This window comes from Schistocerca serialis, chromosome 2 (assembly GCF_023864345.2).
Source record: "Schistocerca serialis cubense isolate TAMUIC-IGC-003099 chromosome 2, iqSchSeri2.2, whole genome shotgun sequence".
NCBI classification, from domain to species: Eukaryota; Metazoa; Arthropoda; class Insecta; order Orthoptera; family Acrididae; genus Schistocerca; species Schistocerca serialis.
Window position 1 is genome coordinate 168,149,331 of NC_064639.1, and position 7,079 is coordinate 168,156,409.

Here is a 7,079-nt window from a genome sequence, read left to right on the forward strand (position 1 = left end):
TATTAAACTATTCCAAATACGACTGGATTGTGTGTGGAGACCTGAAAGTGATAGCAATGCTGCTGAGACAACAGTCAGGCTTCAAAAAGTTACCTTCTTTCCTGCGCTTCCGGGATAATCTTGCCCGTGAATCGCACTGGAGTAGAATAGAATGGCCTACCAGAACAACAATGAATTCTCAGGACAAAACAGTGATAAGAGATTCTCTGGTGAAACGACAGAAAAATCATCCTGCCGACTCTTCTTATTAAACTGGGAATCATGAAAGAGTTCGTGAAAGCACTGAGTGTTTTTAAGTTCCAAATCTTTTTTCTGTCGGAGGCTAAACTTAAAGAAGGAATATTTGTGGGCCCAACTACTAGAAGTTTGATGAAAGATGAAGTGTTTGAAAATGTACTAACGTAAGAAGAAAGATTGGCTTGGACAGGATTTCAGAATGCGGTTGACAATTTGTTAGGGAATAAGGAACACCCAGATTTCAAAGCCATGGTGCAAAATATGTTGATATGAGTGAAAAATTTAGGATGCAATATGAGCCTTACAATTCAGTTTTTTCATTGGCGTTCTGATTTCTTCCCTGACAATCTTGCAGATGTTAGCCAAGACGAAGAACATGGAGAAAGGACTCATCAAGACATGAAAGAAATAGAATCACGTTGTCAAGGCAGGTGGGATGAAGGGATGATACCTGATTACTGTTGGTCTCTAAAACAAAGTGGAGCTACAGCATAGAAGAACACCTCGAAGACAAAAATTCTGTCTTAAAATTCTTCAACAGAGGCCAGCAATTATTAAAAATAACCGTTCAGCATGAAAAGTCTCGAACAAAAATTTGATTTTGCAGCCTTGTGTAATCCTAGGCAGGCCTTATTTTGAAACACCAGTAAGGAAACTGGAAACATGACGTAAAATATGGAAACCAGGCGTAAAATATGTTCGGTTGCCATTGGCTCGTTGCGAGGTTAATCCAGTCAAGCTCATGTGGCCTTATGCAAAGGTAAAAGTAGAAAAAACGAATACGGTAACAACATTGGGAAACGGTAGAAGTATGGAATCATTTGACACTTTATGCTGAGAGACCTTAGGTGCTGTAACTCCATAATCCTGGAAAAAGTGTATTAGACATGCCAGAAAAATTGAAGACTACTACTACGAGAAAGATGAAGTGTCTGAAAAGGGTCCTCACATTGAACTACTTGTAATCAGCATGAATGACAGTAATTCAGATTCGTCGGAATGTTGTGATTCTTCACATGCAAAATACTGGTAGAAAGAATTACTTTAACAGTGTGTAATAATGTAAACAGTTGTTTTAAAAATTATTCATTATGAAATTTCTAAATCATAGCAAACCATTTCTAAACCTGCCATTGGAGCAGAAAGTGTGAAGGAAATCTGATTTTTTATACGAGAACACAGAATTAAGGTCAGAAAGTAAAGACAGGTAGTGGCAACATAGCGCCTGATTCCGGTCACGCGCCCATTGCTAATCGCACGGTCCAACAAGCACACAAGTGCTCTTCAATCAAATCCGTGTCACAGTTTATGTCATGGTGGTTACATCTTCTTACAACCACGAAAGAGACCTTCGAAAGAAAACCACGCCTTCTCTTATATATTATCTTGGGGTAAGGAAATGCTGCTTTAGAAAAATCAAAATAATTCTTCTTTGGATGACTGAGAAATTCTGTAACTTGAGATTTTCACCACCAATACAAGCTGACGGAAAAACAAAACGTAACACCAAGAAATAATTAATGTAGACTAATGAAATTAGGGAATACATTTGTCTAGGTAACATATTTAAGCGGCTAATATTGCAATATCACAGCATAGGGTAGATGCGAGACAAGCCACTGCAACTGTGAAATGTTGGTACATGAACAACTCCGGAGTATCCACCAGAAAGTTGAATGCAAGCATGCAGACATTCATGCATCGTGTGTACAGGTGCTGCATGCCAGTTTGTGGAATGGAGTTGCACGCCCGTTGCACTTGGTCTGTCAGTACAAGGACGGTTAATGCTGTTTGTGGATGACGCTAGAGTTGTCGTCCGCGTAAAGACAGATCTTGTGATTGAGCAGGCCAAGACAACAAGTCGACACTCTACGGAGCGTGTTTATAAATGACAGGTCGAGTCACCAGACTGACGTAAAAATTTGCTGTCAGGGTGCTCCTGCTGTCATACGAAATCGCACACCAGACCGTAACTCCAGGCGTAGGACTCGTGTGTCTGACACGCAGACAAACTGATTGTATGCCGTTAAGTGGCCTTCATCTAACCAAGTCGATGGCATCACTGGCACTGAGGCAGAAACAGATTTGTGAGAAAACACAACAGACCTCCATTCTGCCCTCCAATGAGTTCTCACCTGACGCCACTGAGGTAGCAAATGGTGGTGGTTTGTGGTCAGTGGAATACACGCGACAGTGCTACGAAATTTGGCGTTCATGAGCTATGGAAGCAGGCGACAGATGCAAGTACCTTTGTTAACAGTACAACACCGTTTCTAGCGCCTCCTCTGGGGTAGTGACTATATCGGATGGACCCTAGACGACTGAAAAACCGTGACCTGTTAGATGAGTCCCGATTTCAGTTGATAAGAGCTGATGGTAGTGTTAGAGTGTGGCGCAGACCCCACGAAGTCACGGACCCAGTTTGTCGACAAGGCACTGTGCAGGCTTGCGGTGGCTCTTTTATGTTCGGCTACCTGGAGACCATTTTCAGCCATTTCAGCTGGCATTCTTGTGGATGACCATGCCCCATGTCACTGGGCCGGAACTGATGCGACTGGACAATGCGAGCGAATGGTTTCCCCACTCAGATCTCCCGACATGAATCCCATCGAATATTTATGGGACATAATCGAGAGGTCAGTTCGTGCGCAAAACACTGCACTGGCAACACTTTCGCAGTTATGGACGGGTATAGAGGCAGCGTGACTCAATATGTATGCAGGGGACTTCCAACGACTTGCTGAGTCCTTGCCACGTCGATTTGCTGCACTGCGTCAGGCGAAGGCTACAAGACTTCCTGCAGCACCTCAACTCGCTGCACCATTCATCAAGTTCACGATGGAGATGGAACAAAATAGCCAGCTTCCATTTCTTGATGTGTTCGTCAGGCGAAGACCAGATGGCACACTAGGACAGAGTGTCTACTGTAGACCGACACCCACAGATTTGTACATGCATGCCTCCAGCTGTCATGCTCCTTCACAGCTAGACGATGTCCTACGCACGTGCATAGAGCAAGCGCAACGGTTCAAATGGCTCTGAGCACTATGGGACTCAACATCTAAGGTCATCAGTCCCCTAGACTTAGAACTACTTAAACCTAACTAACCTAAGGACATCACACACATCCATGCCCGAGGCAGGATTCGAACCTGCGACCGTAGCAGTCACGCGGTTCCGGACTAAAGAGCCTAGAACCGCTCGGCCACCGCGGCCGGCCAGAGCAAGCGAAATCTCCGATCGTGACAGTTCAGCAACTGAGATGCAGCCCTTAAAGGCCGTGGTTAGCACGAATGGTTACACAACTAGGAGATAAAACGTGCCCTAAGACTGAATAGACCGAGACCGCAGCCTGTCACGGACGAAGACAAAGCGCTTGCGACGGGGATTATACCATACGTCGGGAACAAGTCAGCAAAGATCGGCAGAATACTCCGAGAACCCAGTCTGAAGTGCGTGTTTCGCCCTCCGTCCAAGACGAAAACCTTATTACGACAAGTCAAGGTCGACTTAGGACTCCTGAAACCGGGAGTTTACGGCATAGAAACAGGGAGTTTACCACATACCTTGCAAGTGCGAAAAAATGTGTGTAGACCATACCATCTGGATGGTACAGGAGAGATACACTGAGCATAATCGCCACACTGGCGACGAAGTTCGTCGTGGCAGAGCACTGCATCTCCCACGCACATGGAATGAACTGTGATGGCACAAAGGTGTTGCAGTAATCGAATACCTTCTGGGATTGTACTCTCATAGAGGCAGTGGAGATCCGTCTGCATAATGAGCTGATGAATAAGGACAGAGGCTTTCAGTGAAGCAAGGCCTGGCATCCAGGTTTGACGATTAAATCACACCGGCAGCCTACATGGAAATCCGCTCCCGTCACGACATCCGAAGAAGAAGAATCATCGTCGCCAGGGCGGCTGAGATCTGCACGCGGCCGCGGAAGGATCTGTCGCGGGGCGCCGAGTTTGCCCCAATCCCCCACCAGCGGCCGCTGACCGCGCGGAGCCGCCGAGACGGAGGCTGTGGGAGGGCTGTAAAGACTATACAGAGCAGGCATCCATTAGAGACCAATCAGACACCAGGAACGCCTGAAGATGGCAAGAAGTCGGCTTGCCGAAATAACGTGCCTTTTGGACGACGCCACCCGGCCGAATACCCGAGAAATATTCAAGATTTCCGTACGCCGGGAAATCCTTAAAATCAGATACATTTTGTTATATTGCTAGAGAAGGCCGAAATGCACGCTATAAGCTCACGCAGGATGGCGTGAGGTCTGAAACAGGATACGTAATGAATGCTATAAAGAAAAGTACGTAACTTCTGGAATACTTAACTTTAATCCATCATTTGTATACATCGTTCTTGATGAGACTTGCTTCATACGATAACTATCAATTGCTATGGCGCCTTGCTAGGTCGTAGCCATTGACTTAGCTGAAGGCTATTCTAACTATCTTCTTTGCAAATAAACGAGGCTTCGTCAGTGTTGCATCGCTAGCTAAGTCGTCCGTACAACTGGGGCGAATGCCAGTAAGTCTCTCTAGACCTGCCGTGTGGTGGCGCTCGGTCTGCGATCACTGATAGTGGCGACACGCGGGTCCGACATGTACTAATGGACCGCGGCCGATTTAAAACAACCACCTAGCAAGTGTGGTGTCTGGCGGTGACACCACACATTTAATATAAGTACCACAGCGCTGTTTGACATCTTTGTCTCTGACTTCTTTTAATTTTACCGTTTTTTTCTTTTTTGAGGAAACTGCGTTTTCTAGAGCTATACGAAAAATCTGTATCTTTTTCCTTTTTTAGCACATACCGTTGCAAATCAAAATTTTTTCGATTAAAACCTAAGTTGAACATTGACAATGTCAATTCCACTATAAATACATTTTTAAGTAACAGATGGGAGGATACCTGTGTAGGACAAAATTTTTCCGTATGTTACGCTGCCCTTTCTGTGTCCTCACTCAGTTTCTATAAGGTTCATTGCTTCCGCTTTCTAGGGGGATCTAGCAAGGCAGTGATCGCGCACACAAACAAAACGATCGAAATAAGGTAGCGCCCGACTGGTGTGCAACACACCTAACGTGCAGGCCATGTTAACTGACCAAGCCTAGTAGCAGAACTAACGTGTTTATGCCTGCTGGTGGTAGTGTCTGGTAATCTACGGTAGTTCTACAATCCTAGTTGTGACTAATATTACGTCCGGCGCGCTCGTGTCTTTGTGATGCTAATAATACTGCACAAATTGCTGCCTATTTGGAAATTTCTTCACCTTGTCAATGGAATGTTTACTGCAAAACATTTTCTGTCTTGCAAGAGAATCTGCCTCCCGTCCACCTCAAGTCTTTCCTTATATAATATGTGTAACAGCGACATTATAACTTTGATATTTTTCTGGTGTTCTCAATTGTCTTACCCGTTGATTGTGTCATCATTTTCTTCTTAAATAGATCCAGTGATATTAAGAAGAAATCGAAGTACCCATGCGTGAAGACGTATTCTTGTGATAATTTCTCACTATTGCTATGCAAGTTAACAATGAGCAACACTGTCAGTGGGTCATGACTGTCCAGTTCCATGAATGTATTTACTTTCCACTACAATACCCAGGTTATTTTTCTCCTTCATGAATAACTCCCTGCAGTAGTTGAAAATAAGGCACTTGTTAAAGAAATTTGGCAATATTTTACGCTCTTTGAGCGCATAAATGCTTCTTAATTTCTTAACTCTTTTTCCATTTTTATTAATTTAGAGATCCGTCTCAGTTGTATTAATCTCGGGGTTTTAAAAATCCGATCTTCAGATGTATGAAACCGTGACATACTAAGGAGAGGACGGAAGAAATATAAGCAACATAAGTGCAAAAAACGAAAGAGTAGACTGCTAAAACAAGGTGACTTACTTATTGTTTTTGGCAACACGTAAGATGCGGTTGGGCCAGTTAGTGAAAGAGCTCCAGTCACTGCATGTTGGTGGAACTAGAAAAAAGGGGGCGGGGCAATAATCAAACTGGCCTAAAGATGTGACATCCGGGCGGGTGGGACGAAGTAAACAGAAGCTGTGAAGGAACACTGTACTCACACTGTCAGACTCCAGGCAGCCGCACGTTAGAAACGCTAACCACTACTGAGTGGAGGGCCACGCCGAATGTCAGGAAGAGCGGTCTGGCGCAGGCTCCAAAGGTGTACAAGCAAGCAAACTGACGTTATCAGCGAAGATACGGAAAATCTGGACTGACTGGTCTGAGCGCTCAGAATACTTCATTTCAGAATACAAACAGAATACGAACTTTCTGTATTATGATGATAGACTAAATAACTCTCAAACATTTGACAATATGTGACGATTTTAGCCAAGAAGGTAAAGGTAAGTAGGCAAAATAAATTAAAAAGCGATACAGACAGCAACAAAAGTAATAAAAATTAATGGCAATGTAGGCCATACTAAGAAAATCGTCATATGTATGATTAATTATGGACTCGAGTGAGGAAAATAAAATATATAAAAACCATCAAAATCTAAAATGCGAGTGTAGTGGAAACATCGCAATAATAAACAAAAATGATCAGGCTGGGTGCTACTTATTATACAAAGCAATACTGATATGGAAGGATGGCGAAGAGGGGAAGCAACTAAACGAATGGCAGAAAAAGTAAGCCTGAACTTCAAAGACTAGTAAAAATATTTGATTTGTAAATAAAACAGGCTATTCATCCTGCAAATTAATTTATTTTTCCCAGAAGCGTTTCGACTTTTTCTTGGTCTAAGGTGTCATCAGTGTGGGATCTATAACGATACAGTTTTGTTATTTTTAGATTATCAAAAAGTCC